General features: G+C 39.1%; 20 non-coding genes across 20 annotated transcripts; all 20 read right to left on the bottom strand.

The window, feature by feature from the left end:
• Positions 1–1,082: 1,082 nt before the first annotated feature.
• On the bottom strand, positions 1,083–1,154 carry trnag-ucc (transfer RNA glycine (anticodon UCC)). The gene has a single exon. It is a non-coding gene; the product is annotated as a tRNA-Gly (tRNA).
• A 174-nt stretch (positions 1,155–1,328) lies between these two features.
• On the bottom strand, positions 1,329–1,400 carry trnag-ucc (transfer RNA glycine (anticodon UCC)). The gene has a single exon. It is a non-coding gene; the product is annotated as a tRNA-Gly (tRNA).
• Positions 1,401–2,098: 698 nt separating this feature from the next.
• On the bottom strand, positions 2,099–2,170 carry trnag-ucc (transfer RNA glycine (anticodon UCC)). Its single transcript has one exon. It is a non-coding gene; the product is annotated as a tRNA-Gly (tRNA).
• A 577-nt stretch (positions 2,171–2,747) lies between these two features.
• Positions 2,748–2,819, bottom strand: trnag-ucc (transfer RNA glycine (anticodon UCC)). Its single transcript has one exon. It is a non-coding gene; the product is annotated as a tRNA-Gly (tRNA).
• A 577-nt stretch (positions 2,820–3,396) lies between these two features.
• trnag-ucc (transfer RNA glycine (anticodon UCC)) lies at positions 3,397–3,468 on the bottom strand. Its single transcript has one exon. It is a non-coding gene; the product is annotated as a tRNA-Gly (tRNA).
• Positions 3,469–3,826: 358 nt separating this feature from the next.
• trnag-ucc (transfer RNA glycine (anticodon UCC)) lies at positions 3,827–3,898 on the bottom strand. Its single transcript has one exon. It is a non-coding gene; the product is annotated as a tRNA-Gly (tRNA).
• A 361-nt stretch (positions 3,899–4,259) lies between these two features.
• Positions 4,260–4,331, bottom strand: trnag-ucc (transfer RNA glycine (anticodon UCC)). Its single transcript has one exon. It is a non-coding gene; the product is annotated as a tRNA-Gly (tRNA).
• Positions 4,332–10,777: 6,446 nt separating this feature from the next.
• trnag-ucc (transfer RNA glycine (anticodon UCC)) lies at positions 10,778–10,849 on the bottom strand. The gene has a single exon. It is a non-coding gene; the product is annotated as a tRNA-Gly (tRNA).
• Positions 10,850–11,393: 544 nt separating this feature from the next.
• trnag-ucc (transfer RNA glycine (anticodon UCC)) lies at positions 11,394–11,465 on the bottom strand. Its single transcript has one exon. It is a non-coding gene; the product is annotated as a tRNA-Gly (tRNA).
• An 830-nt stretch (positions 11,466–12,295) lies between these two features.
• Positions 12,296–12,367, bottom strand: trnag-ucc (transfer RNA glycine (anticodon UCC)). The gene has a single exon. It is a non-coding gene; the product is annotated as a tRNA-Gly (tRNA).
• Positions 12,368–12,519: 152 nt separating this feature from the next.
• trnag-ucc (transfer RNA glycine (anticodon UCC)) lies at positions 12,520–12,591 on the bottom strand. Its single transcript has one exon. It is a non-coding gene; the product is annotated as a tRNA-Gly (tRNA).
• Positions 12,592–13,364: 773 nt separating this feature from the next.
• On the bottom strand, positions 13,365–13,436 carry trnag-ucc (transfer RNA glycine (anticodon UCC)). Its single transcript has one exon. It is a non-coding gene; the product is annotated as a tRNA-Gly (tRNA).
• A 575-nt stretch (positions 13,437–14,011) lies between these two features.
• trnag-ucc (transfer RNA glycine (anticodon UCC)) lies at positions 14,012–14,083 on the bottom strand. Its single transcript has one exon. It is a non-coding gene; the product is annotated as a tRNA-Gly (tRNA).
• A 339-nt stretch (positions 14,084–14,422) lies between these two features.
• On the bottom strand, positions 14,423–14,494 carry trnag-ucc (transfer RNA glycine (anticodon UCC)). Its single transcript has one exon. It is a non-coding gene; the product is annotated as a tRNA-Gly (tRNA).
• Positions 14,495–14,853: 359 nt separating this feature from the next.
• trnag-ucc (transfer RNA glycine (anticodon UCC)) lies at positions 14,854–14,925 on the bottom strand. Its single transcript has one exon. It is a non-coding gene; the product is annotated as a tRNA-Gly (tRNA).
• A 663-nt stretch (positions 14,926–15,588) lies between these two features.
• On the bottom strand, positions 15,589–15,660 carry trnag-ucc (transfer RNA glycine (anticodon UCC)). The gene has a single exon. It is a non-coding gene; the product is annotated as a tRNA-Gly (tRNA).
• Positions 15,661–16,237: 577 nt separating this feature from the next.
• On the bottom strand, positions 16,238–16,309 carry trnag-ucc (transfer RNA glycine (anticodon UCC)). Its single transcript has one exon. It is a non-coding gene; the product is annotated as a tRNA-Gly (tRNA).
• A 577-nt stretch (positions 16,310–16,886) lies between these two features.
• On the bottom strand, positions 16,887–16,958 carry trnag-ucc (transfer RNA glycine (anticodon UCC)). Its single transcript has one exon. It is a non-coding gene; the product is annotated as a tRNA-Gly (tRNA).
• A 358-nt stretch (positions 16,959–17,316) lies between these two features.
• Positions 17,317–17,388, bottom strand: trnag-ucc (transfer RNA glycine (anticodon UCC)). The gene has a single exon. It is a non-coding gene; the product is annotated as a tRNA-Gly (tRNA).
• Positions 17,389–17,749: 361 nt separating this feature from the next.
• On the bottom strand, positions 17,750–17,821 carry trnag-ucc (transfer RNA glycine (anticodon UCC)). Its single transcript has one exon. It is a non-coding gene; the product is annotated as a tRNA-Gly (tRNA).
• Between the last annotated feature and the right edge of the window lie 2,324 nt (positions 17,822–20,145).

The raw sequence follows: 20,145 nt of genomic DNA, 5'->3' as shown, positions 1-20,145 counted from the left end.
AAATCTAAAATAGACCTTTGGATCTTGGCTGCCATGCATTGGCCGGGAATTGAACCCAGGTCAACTGTTAGAAGGCAGTTATGCTAGCCACTATACCACCAATGCCTGGTCCTTGGATCATTTTTGCCTCGAAATTCTGAAGTATAAAATAAGCCATTGGAAATTGGCTGCTATCTCTGTGTTTTTTGCTGATCAATAGGTAAATAACAACTTTCAACTGAATGGAAATTGCCAGAATACCGAAATCAAAGCATTGGCTGGGTATCGAACCCAGGTCAACTGCTTGGAAGGCAGCTATGTTAACCACTATACCAACAATGCCTTGTCCTTGGATAATTTTTATCCTTGAAATTCTAAAATCTTAAATAAACTATTGGAAATTGGCTGCTATCTCTGGGTTTTTTGCTGATCAATAGTTAAATAACAACTTTCAACTGAATGGAAATTGCCAGAATACCACAAGCCATGCATTGGCTGGGAATCAAACCCAAGTCAACTGCTTTGAAGGCAGCTATGCTTACCACTATACCACCAATGCTTAGTCCTTTAATAATTGTTTTCCTTGAAATTCTAAAATCTTAAATATTTTATTAGGAATTGGCTGCCATCTCAGGGTTTTTTGCTGATCAATAGTTAAATAACAACTTTCAACTGACTGAATATTGCCAAAATACCACAAGCCATGCATTGGCTGGGAATCTAACCCAGGTCAACTGCTTGGAAGGCAGCTTTGCTAACCACTATACTACCCATGCTTAGTCCTTGAATGATTTTTGCCTTGAAATTTTAAAGTCTGAGATAAACCATTGACAATTGGCTGCTATCTCTGGGTTTGTTGCTGATCAAAAAATAAAAAGCAACTTTCAACTGACTGGACATTGCCAAAATGCCGCACGCCATGCATTGGCCGGGAATTGAACCCAGGTCAACTGCTTGGAAGGCAGTTATGCTAGCCCCTATACCACCAATGCCTGGTCCTTGGATAATTTTTGCCTCGAAATTCTGAAGTATAAAATAAGCCGTTGGAAATTGGCTGCTATCTCTGGGCTTTTTGCTGGAAATTGCCAGAATACCACAAGCCATGCATTGGCTGGGAATCGAACCCAGGTCAACTGCTTGGAAGGCAGCTATGCTTACCACTATACCACCAATGCTTAGGCTTTGGTTAATTTGTATCCTTGTAATTCTAAAATCTTAAATATTTTATTAGAAATTCTGAAGTATAAAGTAAGCCATTGGAAATTGGCTGCTATCTCTGGGTTTTTTGCTGATCAATAGGTAAATAACAACTTTCAACTGAATGGAAATTGCCAGAATACCGCAATCAATGCATTGGCTGGGAATCGAACCCAGGTCAACTGCTTGGAAGGCAGCTATGCTAACCACTATACCACCAATGCTTAGTCCTTGCATAAGTTTTATCCTTGAAATTCTAAAATCTAAATAAACTATTGGAAATTGGCTGCCATCTCTGGGTTTTTTGCTGATCAAAAGTTAAATAACAACTTTCAACTGACTGAATATTGCCAAAATACCAAAAGCCATGCATTGGCTGGGAATCTAACCCAGGTCAACTGCTTGGAAGGCAGCTATGCTAACCACTATACTACCAATGCTTAGTCCTTGAATGATTTTTGCCTTGAAATTTTAAAGTCTGAAATAAACCATTGAAAATTGGCTGCTATCTCTGGGTTTGTTGCTGATCAAAAAATAAAAAGCAACTTTCAACTGACTGGACATTGCCAAAATACCGCACGCCATGCATTGGCCGGGAATTGAACCCAGATCAACTGCTTGGAAGGCAGTTATGTTAGCCACTATACCACCAATGCCTGGTCTTTGGACAATTTTTGCCTCAAAATTCTGAAGTATAAAATAAGCTGTTGGAAATTGGCTGCTATGTCTGGGTTTTTTGCTGATCAATAGGTAAATAACAACTTTCAACTGAATGGAAATTGCCAGAATATCGCAATCAATGCATTGGCTGGGAATCGAACCCAGGTCAACTGCTTGGAAGGCAGCTATGCTAACCACTATACCACCAATAGGTAAATAACAACTTTCAACTGAATGGAAATTGCCAGAATACCGCAATCAATGCATTGGCTGGGAATCGAACCCAGGTCAACTGCTTGGAAGGCAGCTATGCTAACCACTATACCACCAATGCTTAGTCCTTGCATAAGTTTTATCCTTGAAATTCTAAAATCTTAAATAAACTATTGGAAATTGGCTGCCATCTCTGGGTTTTTTGCTGATCAAAAGTTAAATAACAACTTTCAACTGACTGAATATTGCCAAAATACCACAAGCCATGCATTGGCTGGGAATCTAACCCAGGTCAACTGCTTGGAAGGCAGCTATGCTAACCACTATACTACCAATGCTTAGTCCTTGAATGATTTTTGCCTTGAAATTTTAAAGTCTGAAATAAACCATTGAAAATTGGCTGCTATCTCTGGGTTTGTTGCTGATCAAAAAATAAAAAGCAACTTTCAACTGACTGGACATTGCCAAAATACCGCACGCCATGCATTGGCCGGGAATTGAACCCAGATCAACTGCTTGGAAGGCAGTTATGTTAGCCACTATACCACCAATGCCTGGTCTTTGGACAATTTTTGCCTCGAAATTCTGAAGTATAAAATAAGCTGTTGGAAATTGGCTGCTATCTCTGGGTTTTTTGCTGATCAATAGGTAAATAGCAACTTTCAACTGAATGGAAATTGCCAGAATACCGCAATCAATGCATTGGCTGGGAATCGAACCCAGGTCAACTGCTTGGAAGGCAGCTATGCTAACCACTATACCACCAATGCTTAGTCCTTGTATAAGTTTTATCCTTGAAATTCTAAAATCTTAAATACACTATTGGAAATTGGCTGCCATCTCTGGGTTTTGTTGCTGATCAAAAGTTAAATAACAACTTTCAACTGACTGAATATTGCCAAAATACCACAAGCCATGCATTGGCTGGGAATCTAACTCAGGTCAACTGCTTGGAAGGCAGCTATGCTAACCACTATACTACCAATGCTTAGTCCTTGAATGATTTTTGCCTTGAAATTTTAAAGTCTGAAATAAACCATTGAAAATTGGCTGCTATCTCTGGGTTTGTTGCTGATTAAAAAATAAAAAGCAACTTTCAACTGACTGGACATTGCCAAAATACCGCACGCCATGCATTAGCCGGGAATTGAACCCAAGTCAACTGCTTGGAAGGCAGTTATGCTAGCCGCTATACCACCAATGCCTGGCCCTTGGATAATTTTTGCCTCGAAATTCTGAAGTATAAATAAGCCGTTGGAAATTGGCTGCTATCTCTGGGTTTTTTGCTGATCAATAGTTAAATAACAACTTTCAACTGAATTGAAATTGCCAGAATACCACAAGCCATGCATTGGCTGGGAATCGAACCCAGGTCAACTGCTTGGAAGGCAGCTATGCTTACCACTATACCACCAATGCTTAGTCATTAGATATTTTTTATCCTAGAAATTCTAAAATCTTAAATAAACCATTGAAAATTAGTTATCGCTGGGTTTTTTGCTGATCAAAAAATAAAAATCAACTTTCAACTGACTGGACATTGCCAAAATACCGCACGCCATGCATTAGCCGGGAACTGAACCCAGGTCAACTGCTTGGACGGCAGCTATGCTCGCCACTATACCACCAATGCCTGGTCCTTGGATAATTTTTGCCTCGAAATTCTGAAGTATAAAATAAGCCGTTGGAAATTGGCTACTATCTCTGGGTTTTTTGCTGATCAATAGTTAAATAATAACTTTCAACTGAATGGAAATTGCCAGAATACCACAAGCCATGCATTGGCTGGGAATCAAACCCAGGTCAACTGCTTGGAAGGCAGCTATGCTTACCACTATACCACCAATGCTTAGTCCTTGTATAATTTTTATCCTTGAAATTCTAAAATCTTATATATTTTATTAGAAATTGGCTGCCATCTCAGGGTTTTTTGCTGATCAAAAGTTAAATAACAACTTTCAACTGACTGAATATTGCCAAAATACCACAAGCCATGCATTGGCTGGGAATCTAACCCAGGTCAACTGCTTGGAAGGCAGCTATGCTAACCACTATACTACCAATGCTTAGTCCTTGAATGATTTTTGCCTCGAAATTCTGAAGTATGAAGTAAGCCATTGGAAATTGGCTGCTATCCCTGGGTTTTTTGCTGATCAATAGGTAAATAACAACTTTCAACTGAATGGAAATTGCCAGAATACCGCAATCAATGCATTGGCTGGGAATCGAACCCAGGTCAACTGCTTGGAAGGCAGCTATGCTAACCACTATACCACCAATGCTTAGTCCTTGCATAAGTTTTATCCTTGAAATTCTAAAATCTTAAATAAACTATTGGAAATTGGCTGCCATCTCTGGGCTTTTTGCTGATCAAAAGTTAAATAACAACTTTCAACTGACTGAATATTGCCAAAATACCAAAAGCCATGCATTGGCTGGGAATCTAACCCAGGTCAACTGCTTGGAAGGCAGCTATGCTAACCACTATACTACCAATGCTTAGTCCTTGAATGATTTTTGCCTTGAAATTTTAAAGTCTGAAATAAACCATTGAAAATTGGCTGCTATCTCTGGGTTTGTTGCTGATCAAAAAATAAAAAGCCACTTTCAACTGACTGGACATTGCCAAAAGACCGCACGCCTTGCATTAGCCGGGAAGGCAGCTATGCTAGCCACTATACCACCAATGCCTGGTCCTTGGATAATTTTTGCCTCGAAACTCTGAAGTATAAAATAAGCCGTTGGAAATTGGCTGCTATCTCTGGGTTTTTTGCTGATCAATAGGTAAATAACAACTTTCAACTGAATAGAAATTGCCAAAATCAATGCGTTGGCTGGCAATCGAACCCAGGTCAACTGCTTGGAAGGCAGCTGTGCTAAGCACTATACCACCAATGCCCAGTCCTTGGAAGATTTTTGCCTTGAAATTTTAAAATCTGAATTACACCATTGACAATTAACTGCTATATCTGGGTTTTTTTGCTGATCAATAGTTAAATAACAACTTTCAACTGACTGAATATTGCCAAAATAACTCAAACCATGCATTAGCTGGGAATCAAAACCGGGTCTACATCTTGGAAGGCAGCTATGCTAACCACCAGAGGTGGGACCAAGTCATTGCTTTGCAAGTCACAAGTAAGTCTCAAGTCTTTGCCCTCAAGTCTCGAGTCAAGTCCCGAGTCAAGACAGGCAAGTCCCGAGTCAAGTCCAAAGTCAAGACTGGAAAGTCTCAAGTCAAGTCACAAGTCCTGCATTTTGAGTTTCGAGTCCTTTCAAGTCCTTTTAACCACAGACTAATATTTTTACACAGATTGTGTATGCTTTTAAACCGCTGTATTTATTTATTAAAACAAGTGCATTTGAAATAGCAGGAAAAAAAATAGTACTGACATTGCAATTCATAATAGCACTATTAACCAGTCATTTTAATAGTTTAAACAATTTTAAACATTTAACTCATTCCTTTACAGAATAAACACATTTGCAAAAACAAGTGCAACTGTACTTATTTGTACAAAAGTGTTAACATTGTATTTCCATGGCATATTGCATTGTAACTAGTTCCACAGCAGTTTCTATTCTGTTCTTACCTTATCTCATTGATCTCATCTCATACTGTATGTGTGTTTATGTGTGCGTACACATGAAAAACATAACAAATACATGAACATAACAATGAACAGAATTGTAGTTTTTAGATGTCAGGGCCCTATGCAATATGTACACATATTCTTAATATAGTATACATTTTAATTGACCTTTATTTGACTATGTTTGTCTTTTTGTAGGTGGCTAAAATATGCTGTGCTGCTGACCGTTGTCTAACGTTATGTTACTGTGTGTGATACATTGACTAACGTAACGTTATGTTTAGGTACCTCATGCAACCCTGCTTAAAAAAATCACTTGACAAAAAGTATGAATAAGGTGGCAAACTGCAGTGGACGCAACATATTCCTGTGTTTGAAATTATGTTATAACCACAGACATCTTGTAAGTACACGCAGTATTGGTTGCTGTGACGCGAGCAAATTGCATCTTGAAGTGGTGATGAGGAGCCGGCGAACAGCCTAAACTGACAGTTGACAGGTAGAAAACAAAGATGCCGGGCTGGTGTTCAGCGTTTTCCTGCTCAAATGAGCGGACTGTTGAAAATAGGAATCGGGGGATTACTTTTCACAAGTAAGATTGAACATTAATGTACTATTGGTTGTATTTTATGAAAATAACATTACCACAGAGTTGAGAAGGAGCAAAGATCTTCAATATTTGTATGTGAAAATCACAAATAAATCTTCTGGGGGAGGATGACGCCCCTACAGGGGTTTGGTTTACAAACTTTCAGCCCCACCTAAAACAAAATTCACCAGCCGCCACTGATTATGATGCATTCTCATTTTAGGCAAAATATAAGACAATACTTTCTTAACAGTATAATTGTAACCAGGAATAAGTCTTCAAGTAACAATATTCAAATACTAACATTGTTGGACAGCATTTGGTTTTATTCTGAATCCAGTGAAACAGATTGGTGGTTTTAGCTGATATAAAGAGTTTCAGGTGTTTATATATGTTTAAGTATTTGGCAGACGCTTTTATCCAAAGCGACATACATAAAAAATACATATATAACAATCACTGTAAACATTATCATTTAAGGGAAGAATGTAATACAAAATATCAATACAAAGTGTCAAGACAGAATAAACTCTCTGCTGCTGCAGCAACAGAGATACAGTCTATAAGATATATAGATATCTAATGTATTCATACATTGTTTATGTAGGATATACGCATGTATATATAACGTAATCATATTGTTTCTTCAACTTAAAAATAGCTGACCGTTTTTTCCCTCTTCTCTGGGTTTATATTCCCAGTTTTGATCTCGGACGTCTGGTCACTTATAGCATATAAGAATATTATATTACTGTTAAGCAAACTATGAATAATAAAACATGTATCCGTTATCATAGCTACACGTATGACAAAAAAGCGCGTGAAAATGAGTGGTATTCAGTGAGGTAAAATGAATTACCGTATTTTCCGCACCATAAGCCGCACCTAAAAACCACAATTTTTGTCAAAAGCAGACAGTGCGGCTAATAACCCGGTGCGCCTTATATATGGATTAATATTCATATTTATTTTCATAAGGTTTAGGTCTCGCAACTACGGTAAACAGTCGCCATCTTTTTTCCCCGTAAAAGAGGAAGCGCTTCTTCTTCTACGGTAAGCAACCGCCCCATAGAAGAGGAAGCGCTTCTTCTTCTACTGTAAGCAACCGCCAAGGTGAGCACCCGCCCCCGGAGAAGAAGAAGCTCGCGGATATTTAATTTCATTTGTTTTTCTGTAAAGACAACAAAATGTCTCCTACTAAGAGACACGCGTACAAGGTTCCACTGGCTTTTGATATTCATGTGAACCGCACTGTGGATACAACGGGAGCACGTACGGTGAATATTCGCACCACAGGGAATGAGAAGTCCTACTGTGGTTCTAGCTTGCCATGCTAACGGCCAGAAACTTCCACCCATGGTGATATTCAAAAGGAAGACCTTGCCAAAAGAGAACTTTCCAGCCGGCGTCATCATAAAAGCTAACTCGAAGGGATGGATGGATGAAGAAAAGATGAGCGAGTGGTTGATAGACGTTTACGCGAAGACACCGGGTGACTTTTTTCACGCAGCGCTGTTCCTGTTGATCTACGACTGCATGCGCGTCCACATCACAGATGGTGTCAAAAAACAAGTGAAGCACACCGAAGAAGAATAATTCGAGGGATTTGTAGATGAGTAATAACTTCAGAAAGTGAGCTTTAAATGTTTATTTTGTGTGTTGCGTGACACTAACGTATGAGCAACGTTGAGTTATTGATGTTGCTATTGCTCTGCACTATTTTGAGTGTTACTATTTTTGTGATTGCACATTTGCACATTACATTTTGGGAGTGAACAGAGTTGTTAGAACGCTGGTTTGTAATATATTATTAAAGTTTGACTGACCTATCTGACTGTTTTGTTGACATTCCCTTTAGCGTAGCGTAGGTGCGGCTAATAGCACGGGGCGGCTAATAGGTAAACAAAGTTTTGAAATATGCCGTTCATTAAACGTGCGGCTAATAACACGGGGCGCCTTATGGTGCGGAAAATACGGTAAATGCGCTGACAGTTCATTGCTCCTGCCAAATGAATTGCACTGAGTGGAGCGGATCACCACTCCAAGATGGCGGCCCCGCGTCTCGTCTGCGCCAGTAGGCAGTAGCGCTCGATGCTGCGTCTACTTATAAGATGTCTATGGTTATGACGTTAGCAGTGAGTTTACAGCCTCACTGATTTAACTACACAGCAAATAAAAGTCATGTTACTTAGCCAATAAACGTTAGCTTATATTCAAAACTTACCCTTCTTTGTGCAACTTCAAATGTCGAACGAAGTTGGAAGTTGTTGCGTCTCCGTCTGTAATATTCGAACTGCGTGATTTGCATACGGCAATTCGTTTTTTGTAGACCAAGTCGTAGTTTTTATACCCGAACGAAACCAACTTTGGTATAAATCTTTCTCACTGGCGCGTTGTTTGGCAACTCTTGTTCATTGGTTGTCCTGCAATTTGATTGGCTGCATGCTGTGGGATGAAAACAATGTAGATCTAATTTGATTGGCTGTTGTACTGAGAGCACACACGCTGACACGCAGCACACACGCTGATAGACAGACACGTACAAAATGAAAGCAACGGAGCGCTCCCAAATAACTTTTTAAGCTTTAGGTTTTGGGGAAAGTAGCAAGTCATGTCAAGTCAAAAGGCTCAAGTCCAAGTGAAGTCACAAGTCATTGATGTTAAAGTCTAAGTCGAGTTGCAAGTCTCTTTACATTTTGTCAAGTCGAGTCTAAAGTCATCAAATTCATGACTCGAGTCTGACTCGAGTCCAAGTCATGTGACTCGAGTCCACACCTCTGCTAACCACTATACCACCAATGCCTGGTCCTTGGATAATTTTTCTTTGAAATTCTAAAATCTTAAATAAACCATTGGAAATTGGCTGCTATCTCTGGGGGTTTTATTGATCAATAGTTAAAAAACAACTTTCAACGGACTGGACATTGGCAAAATGCTGCAAGCATGCATTGGCTGGGAATCGGACCCAGGTCAACTGCTTAACAGGCAGCTGTGCTAACCACTATACAACCAATGCTTAGTCCTTGAATGATTTTATGCTTGAAATTCTAAAATCTAAAATAGACCTTTGGATATTGGCTGCCATGCATTGGCCGGGAATTGAACCCAGGTCAACTGTTAGAAGGCAGTTATGCTAGCCACTATACCACCAATGCCTGGTCCTTGGATCATTTTTGCCTCGAAATTCTGAAGTATAAAATAAGCCATTGGAAATTGGCTGCTATCTCTGTGTTTTTTGCTGATCAATAGGTAAATAACAACTTTCAACTGAATGGAAATTGCCAGAATACCGAAATCAAAGCATTGGCTGGGTATCGAACCCAGGTCAACTGCTTGGAAGGTAGCTATGTTAACCACTATACCAACAATGCCTTGTCCTTGGATAATTTTTATCCTTGAAATTCTAAAATCTTAAATAAACTATTGGAAATTGGCTGCCATCTCTGGGTTTTTTGCTGATCAATAGTTAAATAAATACTTTCAACTGACTGAATATTGCCAAAATACCACAAGCCAGGCATTGGCTGGGAATCTAACCCAGGTCAACTGCTTGGAAGGCAGCTATGCTAACCACTATACTACCAATGCTTAGTCCTTGAATAATTTTTGCATTGAAATTTGAAAGTCTGAAATAAACCATTGAAAATTGGCTGCCATCTCTAAAATAAAAAGCAACTTTCAACTGACTGGACATTGCCAAAATACCGCACGCCATGCATTGGCCGGGAATTGAACCCAGGTAAACTGCTTGGAAGGCAGTTATGCTAGCCACTATACCACCAATGCCTGGTCCTAGGTTAATTTTTGCCTCGAAATTCTGAAGTATAAAATAAGCCGCTGGAAATTGGCTGCTATCTCTGGGTTTTTTGCTGATCAATAGTTAAATAACAACTTTCAACTGAATGAAAATTGCCAGAATACCACAAGCCATGCATTGGCTGGGAATCAAACCCAAGTCAACTGCTTTGAAGGCAGCTATGCTTACCACTATACCACCAATGCTTAGTCCTTTAATAATTGTTTTCCTTGAAATACTAAAATCTTAAATATTTTATTAGGAATTGGCTGCCATCTCAGGGTTTTTTGCTGATCAATAGTTAAATAACAACTTTCAACTGACTGAATATTGCCAAAATACCACAAGCCATGCATTGGCTGGGAATCTAACACAGGTCAACTGCTTGGAAGGCAGCTATGCTAACCACTATACTACCAATGCTTAGTCCTTGAATGATTTTTGCCTTGAAATTTTAAAGTCTGAGATAAACCATTGACAATTGGCTGCTATCTCTGGGTTTGTTGCTGATCAAAAAATAAAAAGCAACTTTCAACTGACTGGACATTGCCAAAATGCCGCACGCCATGCATTGGCCGGGAATTGAACCCAGGTCAACTGCTTGGAAGGCAGTTATGCTAGCCACTATACCACCAATGCCTGGTCCTTGGATAATTTTTGCCTCGAAATTCTGAAGTATAAAATAAGCCGTTGGAAATTGGCTGCTATCTCTGGGCTTTTTGCTGGAAATTGCCAGAATACCACAAGCCATGCATTGGCTGGGAATCGAACCCAGGTCAACTGCTTGGAAGGCAGCTATGCTTACCACTATACCACCAATGCTTAGGCTTTGGTTAATTTTTATTCTTGTAATTCTAAAATCTTAAATATTTTATTAGAAATTGGCTGCCATCTCAGGGTTTTTTGCTGATCAATTGTTAAATAACAACTTTCAACTGACTGAATATTGCCAAAATACCACAAGCCATGCATTGGCTGGGAATCTAACACAGGTCAACTGCTTGGAAGGCAGCTATGCTAACCACTATACTACCAATGCTTAGTCCTTGAATGATTTTTGCTTTGAAATTTTAAAGTCTGAGATAAACCATTGACAATTGCCTGCTATCTCTGGGTTTGTTGCTGATCAAAAAATAAAAAGCAACTTTCAACTGACTGGACATTGCCAAAATGCCGCACGCCATGCATTGGCCGGGAATTGAACCCAGGTCAACTGCTTGGAAGGCAGTTATGCTAGCCACTATACCACCAATGCCTGGTCCTTGGATAATTTTTGCCTCGAAATTCTGAAGTATAAAATAAGCCGTTGGAAATTGGCTGCTATCTCTGGGCTTTTTGCTGGAAATTGCCAGAATACCACAAGCCATGCATTGGCTGGGAATCGAACCCAGGTCAACTGCTTGGAAGGCAGCTATGCTTACCACTATACCACCAATGCTTAGGCTTTGGTTAATTTTTATCCTTGTAATTCTAAAATCTTAAATATTTTATTAGAAATTGGCTGCCATCTCAGGGTTTTTTGCTGATCAATAGTTAAATAACAACTTTTAACTGACTGAATATTGCCAAAATACCACAAGCCATGCATTGGCCGGGAATTGAACCCAGATCAACTGCTTGGAAGGCAGTTATGTTAGCCACTATACCACCAATGCCTGGTCTTTGGACAATTTTTGCCTCGAAATTCTGAAGTATAAAATAAGCTGTTGGAAATTGGCTGCTATGTCTGGGTTTTTTGCTGATCAATAGGTAAATAACAACTTTCAACTGAATGGAAATTGCCAGAATACCGCAATCAATGCATTGGCTGGGAATCGAACCCAGGTCAACTGCTTGGAAGGCAGCTATGCCATGCATTGGCAGGTCAACTGCTTGGAAGGCAGCTATGCTTACCACTATACCACCAATGCTTAGTCATTAGATATTTTTTATCCTAGAAATTCTAAAATCTTAAATAAACCATTGAAAATGAGTTATCGCTGGGTTTTTTGCTGATCAAAAAATAAAAATGAACTTTCAACTGAATTGAAATTGCCAGAATATCACAAGCCATGCATTGGCTGGGAATCGAACCCAGGTCAACTGCTTGGAAGGCAGCTATGCTAGCTACTATACCACCAATGCCTGGTCCTTGGATAATTTTTGCCTCGAAATTCTGAAGTATAAAATAAGCCGTTGGAAATTGGCTGCTATCTCTGGGTTTTTTGCTGATCAATAGTTAAATAACAACTTTCAACGGAATGGAAATTGCCAGAATACCACAGGCCATGCATTGGCTGGGAATCGAACCCAGGTCAACTGCTTGGAAGGCAGCTATGCTAACCACTATACCACCAATGCTTAGTCCTTGCATAAGTTTTATCCTTGAAATACCACCAATGCCTGGCCCTTGGATAATTGTTGCCTCGAAATTCTGAAGTATAAATAAGCCGTTGGAAATTGGCTGCTATCTCTGGGCTTTTTGCTGGAAATTGCCAGAATACCACAAGCCATGCATTGGCTGGGAATCGAACCCAGGTCAACTGCTTGGAAGGCAGCTATGCTTACCACTATACCACCAATGCTTAGGCTTTGGTTAATTTTTATCCTTGTAATTCTAAAATCTTAAATATTTTATTAGAAATTGGCTGCCATCACAGGGTTTTTTGCTGATCAAAAGTTAAATAACAACTTTCAACTGACTGAATATTGCCAAAATACCACAAGCCATGCATTGGCTGGGAATCTAACACAGGTCATCTGCTTGGAAGGCAGCTATGCTAACCACTATACTACCAATGCTTAGTCCTTGTATAAGTTTTATCCTTGAAATTCTAAAATCTTAAATACACTATTGGAAATTGGCTGCCATCTCTGGGTTTTGTTGCTGATCAAAAGTTAAATAACAACTTTCAACTGACTGAATATTGCCAAAATACCACAAGCCATGCATTGGCTGGGAATCTAACTCAGGTCAACTTTTTGGAAGGCAGCTATGCTAACCACTATACTACCAATGCTTAGTCCTTGAATGATTTTTGCCTTGAAATTTTAAAGTCTGAAATAAACCATTGAAAATTGCTGATCAATAGTTAAATAACAACTTTCAACTGAATGGAAATTGCCAGAATACCACAAGCCATGCATTGGCTGGGAATCGAACCCAGGTCAACTGCTTGGAAGGCAGCTATGCTAGCTCCTATACCACCAATGCCTGGTCCTTGGATAATTTTTGCCTCGAAATTCTGAAGTATAAAATAAGCCGTTGGAAATTGGCTGCTATCTCTGGGTTTTTTGCTGATCAATAGTTAAATAACAACTTTCAACTGAATGGAAATTGCCAGAATACCACAGGCCATGCATTGGCTGGGAATCGAACCCAGGTCAACTGCTTGGAAGGCAGCTATGCTTACCACTATACCACCAATGCTTAGTCATTAGATATTTTTTATCCTAGAAATTCTAAAATCTTAAATAGACCATTGAAAATTAGTTATCGCTGGGTTTTTTGCTGATCAAAAAATAAAAATCAACTTTCAACTGACTGGACATTGCCAAAATACCGCACGCCATGCATTAGCCGGGAACTGAACCCAGGTCAACTGCTTGGAAGGCAGCTATGCTTACCACTATACCACCAATGCTTAGTCCTTGGATAATTTTTATCCTTGAAATTCTAAAATCTTATATATTTTATTAGAAATTGGCTGCCATCTCAGGGTTTTTTGCTGATCAATAGTTAAATAACAACTTTCAACTGACTGAATATTGCCAAAATACTACAAGCCATGCATTGGCTGGGAATCTAACCCAGGTCAACTGCTTGGAAGGCAGCTATGCTAACCACTATACTACCAATGCTTAGTCCTTGAATGATTTTTGCCTCGAAATTCTGAAGTATAAAGTAAGCCATTGGAAATTGGCTGCTATCTCTGGGTTTTTTGCTGATCAATAGGTAAATAACAACTTTCAACTGAATGGAAATTGCCAGAATACCGCAATCAATGCATTGGCTGGGAATCGAACCCAGGTCAACTGCTTGGAAGGCAGCTATGCTAACCACTATACCACCAATGCTCAGTCCTTGTATAAGTTTTATCCTTGAAATTCTAAAATCTTAAATAAACTTTTTGAAATTGGCTGCCATCTCTGGGCTTTTTGCTGATCAAAAGTTAAATAACAACTTTCAACTGACTGAATATTGCCAAAATACCAAAAGCCATGCATTGGCTGGGAATCTAACCCAGGTCAACTGCTTGGAAGGCAGCTATGCTAACCACTATACTACCAATGCTTAGTCCTTGAATGCTTTTTGCCTTGAAATTTTAAAGTCTGAAATAAAACATTGAAAATTGCTGATCAATAGTTAAATAACAACTTTCAACTGAATGGAAATTGCCAGAATACCACAGGCCATGCATTGGCTGGGAATCGAACCCAGGTCAACTGCTTGGAAGGCAGCTATGCTTACCACTATACCACCAATGCCTGGTCCTTGGATAATTTTTGCCTCGAAATTCTGAAGTATAAATAAGCCGTTGGAAATTGGCTGCTATCTCTGGGTTTTTTGCTGATCAATAGTTAAATAACAACTTTCAACTGAATTGAAATTGCCAGAATACCACAAGCCATGCATTGGCTGGGAATCGAACCCAGGTCAACTGCTTGGAAGGCAGCTATGCTAGCTCCTATACCACCAATGCCTGGTCCTTGGATAATTTTTGCCTCGAAATTCTGAAGTATAAAATAAGCCATTGGAAATTGGCTGCTATCTCTGGGTTTTTTGCTGATCAATAGTTAAATAACAACTTTCAACTGAATGGAAATTGCCAGAATACCACAGGCCATGCATTGGCTGGGAATCGAACCCAGGTCAACTGCTTGGAAGGCAGCTATGCTTACCACTATACCACCAATGCTTAGTCATTAGATATTTTTTATCCTAGAAATTCTAAAATCTTAAATAAACCATTGAAAATTAGTTATCGCTGGGTTTTTTGCTGATCAAAAAATAAAAATCAACTTTCAACTGACTGGACATTGCCAAAATACCGCACGCCATGCATTAGCCGGGAACTGAACCCAGGTCAACTGCTTGGAAGGCAGCTATGCTTACCACTATACCACCAATGCTTAGTCCTTGGATAATTTTTATCCTTGAAATTCTAAAATCTTATATATTTTATTAGAAATTGGCTGCCATCTCAGGGTTTTTTGCTGATCAATAGTTAAATAACAACTTTCAACTGACTGAATATTGCCAAAATACTACAAGCCATGCATTGGCTGGGAATCTAACCCAGGTCAACTGCTTGGAAGGCAGCTATGCTAACCACTATACTACCAATGCTTAGTCCTTGAATGATTTTTGCCTTGAAATTTTAAAGTCTGAAATAAAACATTGAAAATTGGCTGCCAATACACTTTACCACCAATGCCTGGTCTTTGGACAATTTTTGCCTCGAAATTCTGAAGTATAAAGTAAGCCATTGGAAATTGGCTGCTATCTCTGGGTTTTTTGCTGATCAATAGGTAAATAACAACTTTCAACTGAATGGAAATTGCCAGAATACCGCAATCAATGCATTGGCTGGGAATCGAACCCAGGTCAACTGCTTGGAAGGCAGCTATGCTAACCACTATACCACCAATGCTTAGTCCTTTCATAAGTTTTATCCTTGAAATTCTAAAATCTTAAATAAACTATTGGAAATTGGCTGCCATCTCTGGGTTTTTTGCTGATCAAAAGTTAAATAACAACTTTCAACTGACTGAATATTGCCAAAATACCACAAGCCATGCATTGGCTGGGAATCTAACCCAGGTCAACTGCTTGGAAGGCAGCTATGCTAACCACTATACTACCAATGCTTAGTCCTTGAATGATTTTTGCCTTGAAATTTTAAAGTCTGAAATAAACCATTGAAAATTGGCTGCTATCTCTGGGTTTGTTGCTGATCAAAAAATAAAAAGCAACTTTCAACTGACTGGACATTGCCAAAATACCGCACGCCATGCATTGGCCGGGAATTGAACCCAGATCAACTGCTTGGAAGGCAGTTATGTTAGCCACTATACCACCAATGCCTGGTCTTTGGACAATTTTTGCCTCGAAATTCTGAAGTATAAAATAAGCTGTTGGAAATTGGCTGCTATCTCTGGGTTTTTTGCTGATCAATAGGTAAATAGCAACTTTCAACTGAATGGAAATTGCCAGAATACCGCAATCAATGCATTGGCTGGGAATCGAACCCAGGTCAACTGCTTGGAAGGCAGCTATGCTAACCACTATACCACCAATGCTTAGTCCTTGTATAAGTTTTATCCTTGAAATTCTAAAATCTTAAATACACTATTGGAAATTGGCTGCCATCTCTGGGTTTTGTTGCTGATCAAAAGTTAAATAACAACTTTCAACTGACTGAATATTGCCAAAATACCACAAGCCATGCATTGGCTGGGAATCTAACTCAGGTCAACTGCTTGGAAGGCAGCTATGCTAACCACTATACTACCAATGCTTAGTCCTTGAATGATTTTTGCCTTGAAATTTTAAAGTCTGAAATAAACCATTGAAAATTGGCTGCTATCTCTGGGTTTGTTGCTGATTAAAAAATAAAAAGCAACTTTCAACTGACTGGACATTGCCAAAATACCGCACGCCATGCATTAGCCGGGAATTGAACCCAGGTCAACTGCTTGGAAGGCAGTTATGCTAGCCGCTATACCACCAATGCCTGGCCCTTGGATAATTTTTGCCTCGAAATTCTGAAGTATAAATAAGCCGTTGGAAATTGGCTGCTATCTCTGGGTTTTTTGCTGATCAATAGTTAAATAACAACTTTCAACTGAATTGAAATTGCCAGAATACCACAAGCCATGCATTGGCTGGGAATCGAACCCAGGTCAACTGCTTGGAAGGCAGCTATGCTTACCACTATACCACCAATGCTTAGTCATTAGATATTTTTTATCCTAGAAATTCTAAAATCTTAAATAAACCATTGAAAATTAGTTATCGCTGGGTTTTTTGCTGATCAAAAAATAAAAATCAACTTTCAACTGACTGGACATTGCCAAAATACCGCACGCCATGCATTAGCCGGGAACTGAACCCAGGTCAACTGCTTGGACGGCAGCTATGCTCGCCACTATACCACCAATGCCTGGTCCTTGGATAATTTTTGCCTCGAAATTCTGAAGTATAAAATAAGCCGTTGGAAATTGGCTACTATCTCTGGGTTTTTTGCTGATCAATAGTTAAATAATAACTTTCAACTGAATGGAAATTGCCAGAATACCACAAGCCATGCATTGGCTGGGAATCAAACCCAGGTCAACTGCTTGGAAGGCAGCTATGCTTACCACTATACCACCAATGCTTAGTCCTTGTATAATTTTTATCCTTGAAATTCTAAAATCTTATATATTTTATTAGAAATTGGCTGCCATCTCAGGGTTTTTTGCTGATCAATAGTTAAATAACAACTTTCAACTGACTGAATATTGCCAAAATACCACAAGCCATGCATTGGCTGGGAATCTAACCCAGGTCAACTGCTTGGAAGGCAGCTATGCTAACCACTATACTACCAATGCTTAGTCCTTGAATGATTTTTGCCTCGAAATTCTGAAGTATGAAGTAAGCCATTGGAAATTGGCTGCTATCCCTGGGTTTTTTGCTGATCAATAGGTAAATAACAACTTTCAACTGAATGGAAATTGCCAGAATACCGCAATCAATGCATTGGCTGGGAATCGAACCCAGGTCAACTGCTTGGAAGGCAGCTATGCTAACCACTATACCACCAATGCTTAGTCCTTGCATAAGTTTTATCCTTGAAATTCTAAAATCTTAAATAAACTATTGGAAATTGGCTGCCATCTCTGGGCTTTTTGCTGATCAAAAGTTAAATAACAACTTTCAACTGACTGAATATTGCCAAAATACCAAAAGCCATGCATTGGCTGGGAATCTAACCCAGGTCAACTGCTTGGAAGGCAGCTATGCTAACCACTATACTACCAATGCTTAGTCCTTGAATGATTTTTGCCTTGAAATTTTAAAGTCTGAAATAAACCATTGAAAATTGGCTGCTATCTCTGGGTTTGTTGCTGATCAAAAAATAAAAAGCCACTTTCAACTGACTGGACATTGCCAAAAGACCGCACGCCTTGCATTAGCCGGGAAGGCAGCTATGCTAGCCACTATACCACCAATGCCTGGTCCTTGGATAATTTTTGCCTCGAAACTCTGAAGTATAAAATAAGCCGTTGGAAATTGGCTGCTATCTCTGGGTTTTTTGCTGATCAATAGGTAAATAACAACTTTCAACTGAATAGAAATTGCCAAAATCAATGCGTTGGCTGGCAATCGAACCCAGGTCAACTGCTTGGAAGGCAGCTGTGCTAAGCACTATACCACCAATGCCCAGTCCTTGGAAGATTTTTGCCTTGAAATTTTAAAATCTGAATTACACCATTGACAATTAACTGCTATATCTGGGTTTTTTTGCTGATCAATAGTTAAATAACAACTTTCAACTGACTGAATATTGCCAAAATAACTCAAACCATGCATTAGCTGGGAATCAAAACCGGGTCTACATCTTGGAAGGCAGCTATGCTAACCACCAGAGGTGGGACCAAGTCATTGCTTTGCAAGTCACAAGTAAGTCTCAAGTCTTTGCCCTCAAGTCTCGAGTCAAGTCCCGAGTCAAGACAGGCAAGTCCCGAGTCAAGTCCAAAGTCAAGACTGGAAAGTCTCAAGTCAAGTCACAAGTCCTGCATTTTGAGTTTCGAGTCCTTTCAAGTCCTTTTAACCACAGACTAATATTTTTACACAGATTGTGTATGCTTTTAAACCGCTGTATTTATTTATTAAAACAAGTGCATTTGAAATAGCAGGAAAAAAAATAGTACTGACATTGCAATTCATAATAGCACTATTAACCAGTCATTTTAATAGTTTAAACAATTTTAAACATTTAACTCATTCCTTTACAGAATAAACACATTTGCAAAAACAAGTGCAACTGTACTTATTTGTACAAAAGTGTTAACATTGTATTTCCATGGCATATTGCATTGTAACTAGTTCCACAGCAGTTTCTATTCTGTTCTTACCTTATCTCATTGATCTCATCTCATACTGTATGTGTGTTTATGTGTGCGTACACATGAAAAACATAACAAATACATGAACATAACAATGAACAGAATTGTAGTTTTTAGATGTCAGGGCCCTATGCAATATGTACACATATTCTTAATATAGTATACATTTTAATTGACCTTTATTTGACTATGTTTGTCTTTTTGTAGGTGGCTAAAATATGCTGTGCTGCTGACCGTTGTCTAACGTTATGTTACTGTGTGTGATACATTGACTAACGTAACGTTATGTTTAGGTACCTCATGCAACCCTGCTTAAAAAAATCACTTGACAAAAAGTATGAATAAGGTGGCAAACTGCAGTGGACGCAACATATTCCTGTGTTTGAAATTATGTTATAACCACAGACATCTTGTAAGTACACGCAGTATTGGTTGCTGTGACGCGAGCAAATTGCATCTTGAAGTGGTGATGAGGAGCCGGCGAACAGCCTAAACTGACAGTTGACAGGTAGAAAACAAAGATGCCGGGCTGGTGTTCAGCGTTTTCCTGCTCAAATGAGCGGACTGTTGAAAATAGGAATCGGGGGATTACTTTTCACAAGTAAGATTTAACATTAATGTACTATTGGTTGTATTTTATGAAAATAACATTACCACAGAGTTGAGAAGGAGCAAAGATCTTCAATATTTGTATGTGAAAATCACAAATAAATCTTCTGGGGGAGGATGACGCCCCTACAGGGGTTTGGTTTACAAACTTTCAGCCCCACCTAAAACAAAATTCACCAGCCGCCACTGATTATGATGCATTCTCATTTTAGGCAAAATATAAGACAATACTTTCTTAACAGTATAATTGTAACCAGGAATAAGTCTTCAAGTAACAATATTCAAATACTAACATTGTTGGACAGCATTTGGTTTTATTCTGAATCCAGTGAAACAGATTGGTGGTTTTAGCTGATATAAAGAGTTTCAGGTGTTTATATATGTTTAAGTATTTGGCAGACGCTTTTATCCAA

This window comes from Entelurus aequoreus, linkage group LG04, assembly GCF_033978785.1.
Source record: "Entelurus aequoreus isolate RoL-2023_Sb linkage group LG04, RoL_Eaeq_v1.1, whole genome shotgun sequence".
NCBI lineage: Eukaryota > Metazoa > Chordata > Actinopteri > Syngnathiformes > Syngnathidae > Entelurus > Entelurus aequoreus.
The sequence above is the reverse complement of the archived record's forward strand: the minus strand, read 5'-3'. Positions and strand labels throughout refer to the sequence as shown.